The sequence below is a fragment of the Mus pahari genome, chromosome 22 (assembly GCF_900095145.1).
Source record: "Mus pahari chromosome 22, PAHARI_EIJ_v1.1, whole genome shotgun sequence".
NCBI lineage: Eukaryota > Metazoa > Chordata > Mammalia > Rodentia > Muridae > Mus > Mus pahari.
Window position 1 is genome coordinate 4,146,668 of NC_034611.1, and position 12,919 is coordinate 4,159,586.

Here is a 12,919-nt window from a genome sequence, read left to right on the forward strand (position 1 = left end):
ACAGGAATGGCATCAAGAAACCCCGGTCACAAAGGTACGAAATCTTTGGGGGTTGGCTCCCAAGTTCCTCAGGAACATGCACTTTGCCAAGAAGCACAAGAAAGGCCTGAAGAAGATGCAGGCCAACAATGCAAAGGCAGTGAGTGCACACGCAGAGGCCATCAAGGTCCTTGTGGAGTCTCAGGCCATCAAGCCCAAGATGCCAAAGGGCCCCAGCCACACACTCAGCCGTCTGGCTTTCATCGCTCACCCAAAGCTAGGATCAGGTAGACCCTGTGCTCCGATGAAGGCACACCAGCATCCTAGATACCTAGCATGTTTGTTATATACACCATGAGCAAGGAAACTCATTAACTAATCTCAGTAGAGGGTCTCTGTAGGGAGCAATTTCAGAAGGGCACGATCACTGTGGTGGTTTAAAGCTACTTGGCCCATGGGAGGTGGCACTCTTAGGAGCTGTGGCCTTGTTGGTGGAAGTGTGTCACTGTGTAGTCGGGCTTTGATGTCTCAAAGCTCCACCCAGTGCAGAAGAGAGTCCCCTCCTGGCTGCCTGCAGATCAAGATGTAGAACTCTTGGCTCCTCCAGCACCAAGTCTGCTGGCATGATGCTATGCTTCCCACTGTGATGATAATGGACTGAACCTCTTACACTGTAAACCAGCCACAGTTAAGTATTTGCCTTTGTAAGAGTTGACCTGGTCATGGTGTCTCTTCATAGCAGTAAACCCTAAGAGTCATCTTGGCAACTGGGGCTGATACTCTGCACATACTGCTTCTAGCTAAAAGTCAACCCATTGGTCAACGTCCATACTTGGGCCAGGGGGAAACGTTGTCATTCCCCTGAGACCGATCCTCTCAAGGCCAAGGCATTAGCATCCTTGACACATGATTGTTCCTTCATAGCGGGTACACTCCGTCCCTCCCCCACTCTTGTTTTTTTTTGTTGTGGTTTTGTTGTTGTTGTTGTTGTTGTTTTCAAGACAGGGTTTCTCTGTGTAGCCCTGGCTGTCCTGGAACTCACTCTGCAGACCAGGCTGGCCTCAAACTCAGAAATCCACCTACCTCTGCCTCCCAAGTGCTGGGATTAAAGGTGTGCACCACAATTCCACTTACTGGTACTTTATCCTTTCACCCACACCAACACCAACCATCTTTGCTTAACCAAACCCACCCCCTTCCTGTATTGGTCTATGTCATACAGTTATAGTAAAATATCCGATGCTGTGCCCTTGTTTGAAAGTTTCTTCGGTTCACAATTCCGCGTGTCCAAGAACATGACACAAGTGTCAACTCATCTCTAGTGAGGAACCCTCTGGCTGTGTCTATCACAAAAAACAGTAAATGGTCTCATGATAGGAGCAGGAAGAGAAGATGACATGCTAAGCAGGGAAACCAGGGGGTTCAAGAGTTAGGCTTGTACTTATTATGACTCCTGACCTCACAGGAGCTAACCAGGGTTCCCTGAGAGCTATCTTATCCTTTCTGAGGGTCGCCATATGATGGAAGCACCCCTACTAGGCCTCCTGTTAAAGACGTTTCTACATTCTCACCTCACTGCCTCATGAGAAACCAAGCTTCCAGCACGTGTCTCTTTGGGGACACACTGAAGCCAGACACACTGAAATAGCACTCTCTTATGAACAGTTGTCTGGAGACTGAGACTCAGCTTGCTTTAGGTTTCCAATCGAGTCTTTCATTTTGCCTAACTCATTATCTTTTTTACTCCCCTGCAAGTTCAGGCAATAGAGTTAAATAACTCCTTTGATGAAGACTGAAAACTCTTCAAATACAATAAGCTGCAGTATCACCAGGTAAGATTATTTCTACATTAATTAAATGTTATGAGAACTACTGTGCTTTAGAATCTTTTTATAAGTTCTCCCAGAAAAGATGCTTAGTGGTGTCACTGAGATATCGTTTGGCAATGTCCTTCATCTAATAATGAGCCCAGGATGTAGAGAGTACAGGCAGACACACACACACACACACACACACACACACACACATGACATCAAACAGACAGACACCCAAACATCCAAAATTGCCCTCTCTCAAATGACCACATAAAAATTGAGAACTAGAAAATGGTAGGGGGATATGAAATCTAGAAATAATTTTCCTGCTCTTTCCTGTTTGATTTGTTCAATGTCTTAGATACCCTTTTATTGCTGTGGTAAAAACACCCTGACAAGGCAACTTAAGGTAGAAAGAGTTTATTTTGGCTTACAGTTACAGAGGGGCACAGTCCATCATGGCAAGGGGGGTGAGGGTTAAATGAGGTCATAGGCAGCCTGGAAGCAAAGAGAAAACAGGAATGGCCAGACTGTAAAAGAGTAACACCCACACCAGATGATAAAATGCCCAAAATTTGTAGCAGAGCTCCAGAGGCCACACCCCATCCAAGCCCACAGAGCTCAGAGTTTACTGTGCACCTGACTCCAACGTGCAGAGCTGACACCTAAGACTGTATTTTTCAAGCATTCTTTTCTTCAGCCAATTCTGGAGTACTCTGCATACCCAAGGCATTGGTCCAGGAGCTCGGACCACAGCTGGGAACAAGCACAATGTCTGGTCTCTGTGTGAGTTGCCTAAACCATCTCATAGAAAAAAGATGGGAGGACCAGCCCATAAGGGAGGGTGATGGATGTGGTGGGCAAATAGAAAGGAAAGAAGGAAGGCTAGAGAGTGCATGTTTTACAGATGTCGTCAGTGAATGAGGATTATTAGGCTAGAAATCATGACGGCAGCAGCACACACTTTTAATTCAAGCAATCAGGAGACAGAGGCAGACAGATCTCTGTGAGTCCCAGGACAGCCTGGACAGCCAGGGCTACACAGAGAAACCTTGTCTTGAAAAAATAAGTGTGTGTGTGGAATAAAAGCAGAAGGGGAAGGGACAGAGGGGGCCATTTCTTCAGTGATTATCATTACAAGAATAGGCACTGTATATAACTGAACCGGCTGGTAAACTTGTCTTCTCATGCAGTAACCTTGGTCCTCTTGGGTGGTTTTCTATATACTTTCCACTAATTCAATTCTGGTTACATAGGTCTTCCACAGTGTGTAATGGTCAGGGATTCCCTCGTTCTATAGAAGGAAGCACCTATGTTTGAAAGTGATATCTAATTGAATAGCATACAAAGTAACAAATCAGAGAAAGATTTGACAAAATAGGATATTCCCGACTCTCGGGAGACGAGGAAAGGGAAGCTATGTATGAGAGCAGCACAAGAAGGGGCGGGGTGGCAGGGGGGGCAGTTTTACCGGGACAGCTGTATAGAGACAGGTTGCAGAGAGAGAACAAACCAGACACAGCTGAAGATAGAGCAAGCCAGAGAATGAGAAGGAACCAGATTAGAACAGATTGCCCGTTAGTTTGAGGCCAAGCAGAGCAACTCAGGAGAAGCCACGAAAAGTTAGATTGAATCAGTTGGCTTGGAAAGGAATTTGAGCTAGACCAGCTGAGTTGAACCAGCCAGTCAGAGCTCAGAAAGAACTAGAACTAGAAAGGGTGAGGTTGTTTGGCAGCAAGTCTCAGAGGCTGAAAACATTCTGGTCCTAGATAAGATTGTGCCAAGGCTAGAAGCTTCCAGGACTAGGCCTAGGTGTCTTAGTCAGGGTTTCTATTCCTGCACAAACATCATGACCAAGAAGCAAGTTGGGGAGGAAAGGGTTTATTCGGCTTACATTTCCATACTGCTGTTGATCACCAAAGGATGCAGGACTGGAACTCAAGCAGGTCAGAAAGCAGGAGCTGATGCAGAAGCCATGGAGGGATGTTCTTTACTGGCTTGCNTCCCCTGGCTTNCTCAGCCTGCNCNCTTATAGAACCAAGACTACCAGCCCAGAGATGGTCCCACCCACAAGGGGCCTCTCCCCCTTGATCACTAATTGAGGAAATGCCCCACAGCTGGATCTCATGGAGGCATTTCCCCAACTGAAGCTCCTTTCTCTGTGATAACTCTAGCTGTGTCAAGTTGACACAAAATTATCCAGTACACTAGGTTAGCCGACTGAGGCAGTAAGCCCCAGAGACAATAATTATTACAGGAGAATAAAAGATACTTTTACACCCAGAAGGCAACACTTATACTTTTAAACAACTCATGTATCTAATAAGAAATGACACCAGAAATCACAAAAACTCTGATTGGCCGGCCCTATGGGTGATCAGCACTGCATGCCGCTCCCCCATCTCAGCGTCTGCATGATCGATCTCTGCTGTTCTGGGAGAATGCGTCCAGCTCATGCCTCCCTCTCCCTGCATCACTGACCGGCAGTGGCCTCTGCTTGGCTTAATCCCCACACACTGCCCCAGCCTCTTCCTGGGAGACCCTCTCTGTGTGGAAGCTCTTCTTCTCAGAGTCTTCCTTCATTTTGGTCCACAGGGACTCTAACTAGTGGCCCCCATGTTGACATCCAGGGGCAGAGTACCGTCACACTGGGCCGTATGCTGCGTGTCTAAACACTTTCAAGTTTAAGTTAAGCTAATTGGCTGTTAAATAAAACACGCTCCCCAGTTCCTTTATAGACTTGTAGACAGGCAGAGAGACCAGGCTTGTATTTAGAATGCTTGAGTGCCTTAGCATTTTACAGTTGAAGGGGCTAGAGAGGAAACCCCATCTCCAACCCCTGATGGGATCCAGCAAACTCACTTTTCTTCCCCGTCCTCACCCTTCCTATGTGGGATGTAAAACCATACCAGGAAGTTTGGTAAGGCAGAGCAGGTTGAGACCGGGAGACTCGGTGGGCACACACCTGAGGCTTGGGTGACTCCCAGCTCCGTGCCAGACTCCTGACTTGGGACACATGCCATGCTTCTCACATAAAATAAATGTGTCCTATGGTCACGTAGGCCCAAAACAGAGCTGTCCATGCTAATGAGGTACCTAGAGGCCCAGAGGGCTTAGCCAATAAGCTTCCCAGACACTCCTCGTTTAACCTCAGACCCACCCTGAGAAGTGGGGTACGGTTTTACACATCCGCTTTCCGCCGTGACGATAAACTGTTTAGAACCATGAATTGACTCTTTTCATTAAGATCTGCTGTGGGGAGCCATGAAGAAGGACTTCACCTACAGAGCCGCAGTCTAATCTGTAGAAGGCCTCTCTGCGCTCCTAGCCAGAACTGCCACCAAGACAAGGACAACCATTCTCTGCTGGGACAAACTGCAGTTCCCCTCTCTCCCCTCCCCTCACCCACCCAAGGCTAGATGCTGTCCCCAGCCCACAGGCCTTTCTATGACTCCCAGACCCCTGAGACAGCTCAGGCTTTCCCGCTCTCAGACTGTGTGCTTCCCTACAGCCCAGGACCCTCCCCAGCAGCTGCACTGGATAAACTGCAGTCAAACTCCCCCAAGTGGGCAGCCAGCCGCATCAAGCAGCAGAGCAGATGCAGGCCTACAACCCTACATTCCTATATCCAACTCATTATGTTTCTCCCCACTCCTGGGCCTACCCTAAACCAGCGTCTCCTCCTCATTCCCACCCACTCTGTTCCCAGCTCCATTCAAACCATGGCACACAGTCTCCTCTTGGCTGTAGGCAAACCTACAGCAGAGCTCACCTCTGGGCCAATACACCTAATGCAGGTAGGCCTACCCTGGAATCATTTGGGCAAGAATTTCAGGAACTCCAGATGCCTGAGCATAGTTGAAAGGGCAAGGAGTACAGGCTCTGGTAGTCAGTCTTTGCCCAGGTAGATTCTGTGTTTAATTAGGGGTATCATTGCTGTGAAGAGACACCGCGACCAAGGCAGCTCTTATAGAAGCAAACATTTAGTTGGGGCTGGCTACAGTTTCAGACGTTCAGTCCACTGTCATCATGGTAGAAAGCATGGCATCGTGCAAACAGACTTGGTACCGGAGAAAACAGGAGTTCTACATCTTGATCCAAAGGCAGCCAGGAGGAGGCTCTCTATATTGAGCGGAGCTTGAGCACTAGCAGATCTCAAAACCTTCCTACACAGTGACTGACACACTCTAACAAAGCCACACCTTCTCCAGTAAGGCCACTTTCTAATAGTGCCACTTCCCATGGGCCAAGCACATTCAAGTCCACCACAAGGGGTATGCAGAAAGAGTAGGTCCAGGGAGGGCATACCCTTGTCTCTGGAAAGGAGCAGGAAATCCAGCATGCACAATACGGCATCCTATGATAAAGCCTGGTGTGGCTGTTATTGGTGCTGACTAATAGCCATTGTCCTCCCTGTCATCATGAGTAGCCTGGCAGAATACCTAGGTGGTCTTTGATGATTTCTCTGTCATTGATTGTGGGTTATTACGGGGTCCCGCATCTGGCCCAGGGCTCAGGCTGCTGGGCAAGGCAGGATGCAAGAAATCTGACTGCACTGACCTCACATTGCTGCCGCGGACCCTACTGCAGGGGTCACCTCAGAACTGCTGGAGTTGTTTTGGAGTCCCCAGGCCTGCACGGATGTCACGTAAGAGCTGAGAACAGAGTGGGGGCCCACGGGTGGACTCTGGCCCAGGCCGAAGGGTAAAGGGCAGGAGGAGAGAGCTCTGGCTTGGTCCGGCAGGGACGAGAGTCTTTGGCTTGGTTCAGCAGGTGGCTTGGCTTGGTTTGGCTGGCAGCCATGGATGGGAATGAAAGGAAGCCTCCCACAGATTAGATGTGTGGCTCTTTAGAGGAGACCTGCTCCAGTGCTCCAGCACAGCGGACCCTGATGAGAAGAGACAGTTCACGGTTTTAAGGCATTTATTGTAGAAAGGTAGAGAGGGCAAGAGAGTAGGGAAGTAGAGACCAGCCATGGCCACGTGGAGAGAGGAGGGAAGGGAATGAGGAGAGAGGGGGAGAAAGGGAGTGAGAGACAAGAGCAAGAGAGGGGAGAGGGGGCAAGCAGCCCCTTTTATAGTGGGCCAGCCTACCTGGCTGTTGCCAGGTAACTGTGGGGGTGGAATCCAGACAGAATACCAGGGGCTTGGGCCATTGTCCTATGTGACTGATAGTAACAGAATTATGGAACCTGGGGGCAGTGGGGGGTGCTGGTCTCATGCCAGGAGCCTGGTATCTGGGAGCATGGCAAACTTCCTTCTATCCCTTGCAGAGTTATCTGCTGAGTCTCCGGGGTTTACACCCAGCTCAACTAGAAAACATGCTGCCTTTCATGGTCCCACAGTTGATGTGTGTCTTTCAAGCCTCAGAAACCCAGCACTTAATGGGTTGGTGGGTTAAGACATATCTAGAAGATTAGTAAAACCCACTCTGGGCATGTGTTGAGGGTGATTCTAGAGAGGGTCAACCAAGGGAAGAATGGTATCCTGGATGCAGATGGCACCATCACATAGGCTGGGGTCCAGATGGACCAAGAGAGGGAGAGCAGGTATATCTTCTGCCTCTGCCTGTCTCTCTCTCTCTCTGTCTGTCTCCGGCTCAGTCTCCCTCCCTCTCTTCCTCTCTGCCTCCTTGTTTCTGTCTCTCTGCCCCTCTCTCCTTCTCTCCCTCTCTGTCTCTCTGTGTCTGTCTCTGGCTCTCTCCCTCTATCTCTGCCTCTCTGTCTCTCCATCTTTATCTGGCGCTGGCTCTGGCTCTATCTGTGTGTGTTTGTGTGTGCTGTCTTCCATGACCTGAGTAGCCTTTGCCACATCCTCCTGCTGCCATGACATTCTGCATCTCCATGGGCATAAACAACAAAAGCCAAGAACTGGAGTGAGACCTTTGATGGCAAGAGCTAAAATAAGGTTTTTTCAGTTATCTGTCACAGCTATGAAAACAAATGGCTGATATATACTTACCATGTATATACTATATTTATGTAGGATAGAGTCTTTGAATAAATTTGGCTGGTAGTGTGTGTATTCATGTGAGTGTGGGTACATATGTGTACACCTGAATGTGGGACCTAAGGTCCCACAAGCCATCCCTTGAGGTCACGCCCACCTTTTTGTGGGTGTCTTCATTGGCTGTCCTGGACCTCGTTGATTGGCTAGGCCAGGCTAAGTAAGCTCCAGGGCTCTCTCTGCCTGTCTCTACCCACCACACCCGGCAATCACGAGCGCATGCCACCACACCCAGGGTTTTATTTGTTTGTTTGTTTGTTTAAACGTGGGTTTTAGAGATCAACTTTAGGGGCTTATGCTGGTATGGCTAACAATTTGCCAACTGAACTATCCTCCCGAGCCCTTGATGTTTCAGTCTGGATGTGATGTATTTTATTTTATTTTATTTTATTTTTTAACTTTTTCATTGATTCTGTAACCTAGTTAATTGTGAAATCTGTTTTGTCAGTTACTAAATCTTTCAAGGGAGCTGGTGAGACATCTCAGTAGGTTAGAGCACTTGCTCTCGGCCCTGACACCTGAGTTCTACACGATGGAAAAGAGGACAGATCCCTGCAAGGTGCCCGCAGACCCCCATATGTCCCTCATGGCAGCTGCACACCTACAACATCCACACTTAACAAAATGTAACAAAAACACAAGGAATGTTTCTGCTATAAATATATAAAAACGAAGTGAACAGAGTTAGACATGGCTCATGTCTTCTATCCCAGCCAGCACTGGGGAGGCAGAGGCAGGCAGATCTCTTGTGAATTCAAGGCCAACTGGGTCTACATAGTGGGTTCCAAGACAGCCAGGGCTATGTAGAAAGATCCTGTGTCAAACAAGCGAACAAACAAACAAACAAACAAATGATAAGACAGAAAAAAAGAAGTGAACAAATTATTCTAACACTGCAAAGTAGCCCTCTGCCTACTTTATTTATTTTATTTTTTAACGATTTTTTATTAGATATTTTCTTCATTTACATTTCAAATGCTATCCCGAAAGTCCCCTATATCCTCCCCTGCCCTGCTCCCCAACCTACCCACTCCTGCTTCCTGGCCCTGGCGTTCCCCTGTACTGGGGCATATGATCTTCACAAGACCAAGGGCCTCTCCTCCCATTGATGGCCGACTAGGCCATCCTCTGCTACATATCTCTGCCTACTTTAAATGCGTGTGAGACAAAAGTTTTTTGAAAGCACATCAGCAAAAGTAACCGCTGTGCAGAAGATCACCAGATTTGATGGGAGGAGGGGAGTTCCCTTTCCAGCCTCGGCATTCATTGCTTCACTGTGGTAAACATATGCACCTTCTAGTCCATCAGCAGGGAAGTAAGGACAGGAACTGAAGCATGGAAGAACGCTGCTTGGGTAACTAGCTTGCTTTAAAGTTGACCACAAAACAACCATCACATCTTCCCATAGAATTCCCTGGTATTCTCATGGTCTTGACCCTTCCTAAATTTATTCTCTGTTTGTACAGATGTATCAGACTACAGGCAGGCTCCCTTGCAAGGTTAGTTACCCAAACTTGTATCATACCATCTGCAATTTGCCTCTTTTCCCACTTAATGATATATTGTCTGTGATATTCATCATCAGTATTGTCACCTTGTCTGTTACTGATATTCATACTTTAGTTTTGGTGGGTTTTGCAGAATAAAGGTCTGTAAATTTTGAGATGTAATTTTGATCTTTTGATCATCTCTGTGCGGTTTCTTGGCCTCGAGCCTTAGGGAGTCTTGCCTCCTCTTTTTTCTCTTTTAGCTGTGTACCCTGTTCTACTGGGTTGGACATGATAATTGACAGCTCGAGTAGTTGTGATTGATCCTATGAGATCTTACCCTCATGAGACCCTAACCCTCCTGATATTGAGTCTGGTGGTTTAAATAAGAATAGCCCCTATAGGCTCATTGTTTGAAGGTTTGGGTAGTGGCACTATTTAAAAGAACGAAGAGGCAGAGCAGTGATGGAGCACACCCTTAATCCCAGCACTTGGCAGGCAGGAGCAGGCAGAGCTCAAGGTTAGCCTGGCCTACAGAGCAAGTTCCAGGACAGCCAGGGCTACACAGAAAAGCTCTGTGTTAGAAAACCAAAATAAAAACCCAAACAAAATAAGTGAAGGAAGGAAGGAAGGAAATAAGGAAGGAAGGAAGGAAGGAAGGAAGGAAGGAAGGAAGGAAGGAAGGAAGGAAGGAAACAAAGGGAGGGAGAGAGAGACAGAGACAGAGACAGAGAGACAGAGAGAGACGAGAGAGAAGTTGAGAGAGAGAAGTGTATCCTTGTTGGAATAGGTGTGGCCTTGTCATAGGATGTGTGTCACTAGGGGTGGACTTTAAGGTTTCAAAAGCCCAAGCCAAGTCCAGTGTCCCTTTCTTCCTGCTGCCTGCGACCTCTGGATACAGAACTCTCAGAGACCATGTCTGTCTGCTTGCCCCCATGCCTCCCACCATGAAGATAACAGACTCAACTTCTGAAACTGTAAACAAACCCCAATTAAATGTTTTCCTTTATAAGAGTTGCTATGATCATGGGGTATCTTCACAGTAATAAAACATTGATGAAGACAGGGTATATTATCATTCCTTCATGAAGGAAAGAAAAAAGAGTGTTATGAGCTTCCCAGAGCTCTGGTGTAACTCAAAAAACTCTGAAATCCTCATGAGGTCTGGGGTGGTTTGAATATGCTTGGTCCATAGGGAATGGCACTGTTAGGGTGTGTGGCCTTGTTGGAGGAAATGTGTCGCTGTGGGGGTGGGCTTTGGAGGTCTCCAATGCTCAGGCTCCACCCAGTACAGATGAGACAATCTCCTGACTGCTTTCTTACCAAGGCACAGAACTCTCAGGTCCTTCTTCAGTACCATGCCTGCCTGTACACTGCTGTTTTCTGCCATGATGATGGACCCGTAAGCCAGACCCAGTTAAATGTTGTCCTTATAAGAGTTACCTTGGTCATGGTGTCTCTTCACAGCAATGGAAACCCTAACTAAGACAAGATCCCTCTCCCAACTAGGCCATGTGAGAGGTAAACATGTGACTGGGTGCAGGGGCTCTTCAGTGCTGTCGCTGCCTGCCAGTTGCTCGGGAGTCACCCATACTCCCATAAGTGACCCTATCAGCTTATTCATTCACCATAATGTTTATGTGCACTGTGTGAAGATGTGTCTCTGTCCTTTCTTGCTTGCTTATGGATGGATTAAAAAAAAATGATGACCTATAACAAGGGCAGGAAGTAGAAGGTGGGAGTTCCAGGAGAGACAGAGCTGTGGGAAAGAGTCAGAGCTGGGAAGATTTGCCACTGAGACATGGAGGAAGTTTGACATGTGAAAATGAGGGGAGGTAGCCAACCGTGTGGCAGAGCATAGAATAATATTATAGGTTAATGTAAGAGTTAGTTGGGGAGCAAGCCTACCACAAGCATTGTAAATAAGTCTCTGTGCCATTATTCAAGAGCTGGGGTGGGCTTTAAAAAGCCCAAATGGCCGGGCGTGGTGACGCACGCCTTTAATCCCAGCACTCCGGAGGCAGAGGCAGGCGGATTTCTGAGTTTGAGGCCAGCCTGGTCTGCAGAGTGAGTTCCAGGACAGCCAGGACTACACAGAGAAACCCTGTCTCGGGGAAAAAAAAAAGCCCAAATGGTAACATGAATGACTTTTTTCTGTTGGTGACCACTCTGTCGGGAGGAATAGACATTTCTTTCTGTGACGTAAACAGATAGCTGTCTTGAAAATCTTGTCAATAGTGCTCAAATTTGTGCTGAGATAATTCAGATCACACAGATGAATGGAATTATTTTCAGTCCTCACTCTTTCCACCTGCTTTCTCCTAGCCACCGTTGCTATGAGTGACATCCGCCTTCTCACACGAGCTCAAGTATTGTCTCCTTTCTAAAAGGGCTCAGGACTGTTTTCAAAGGCATAAGCCACATAGAGGGAATGTGCCTCCTGCATGCCCTAGGAGTCAGTTATAGAAGGGGAGTGTCTGTGTTCAAAACGGAGAATGCAAGCCACACATTGATGAGAACCCTAAGTTCTCAATGTCTCATTTGGAGGACACACTAATGCAATGAACGAGACCTCCAGGGTAGCTGCAGTCCGTAGTATCATGTAGCTTTTCTCAAAGTCAATGGCAGCATGCCATTTTAGCAACCTAATATGGCCAATACCAGACATACTAAGATGTCATCTCCCGCACAAGGCTGAATCCTGGGTGATAGGGTCTATGACTCAGCACAAACTATGAAGAGGAAATTGGGGAAGAAAGCAAGAGTCTAAGCATTGTAGTCTTCTTCTTTCATAAGGTGTGAGGCGACTGTGCAGTTTTCACTATAATTTTGATAATCAGTAGACTTTGAGAATGTTCATAAAGTTCTTTGTAGTAACTATTAGTAAAATCTATTAGTAAAATTTAAAACAGAAATACAAGAGAAAACAAAGTTCTGTTTATACTAAACAGAGAACTGAATTTAAAAGTGAAAGACTCTAAAAGCAGAACCATAAAATTATATGGCAGTGGTTATAACAATTATGATAATTAAAGTTTCTTATTAAAAACAAAACTTATTGGATCACAAATCGGCAGGACCACTTTGTAAAACTGTTTGCCATTGCCTTCTAAAACTGAAAATATGCATACCCTGCAACTGAGAACTTCCACTTTGAATTGTATTCCCAACAAAAACGTGTATATTAGTTTACCAAAACATATGCCCAAAAAGATAGTGGCGCTATGTGAAATTGCTCTATACTGGACAATACCCAAAAGACCATCAACAGTAAGTATGAACCTACTTAGAAAGAGAAAAGCTCAGCTGTATCCACCTGCGTGAGTGACTCTCACAGTCACAAGTTTGTGCAAGAGTGCATAGACACCAGCATGCACACATTGGACACATTCTCGTGCCATAGAATGCTCCCCTGGGCCATCATAAGTGGTGAAACACTGCAGAGGCAGCGCCTGGAGAAAGAGAAGAACTTAAGTGATGCTTGGTCCTCAGCTTTTCTTTATACTTTATGAAAACTCATTAAAGAATAAATGTACCATTTGTGTGCTCTAGATGTGCACTATTTCCATAAAACTGCATTTTATTGGAGCATTCACAATAGCCAAGTTATGGAACAGCCTAAATGTCCATCGAC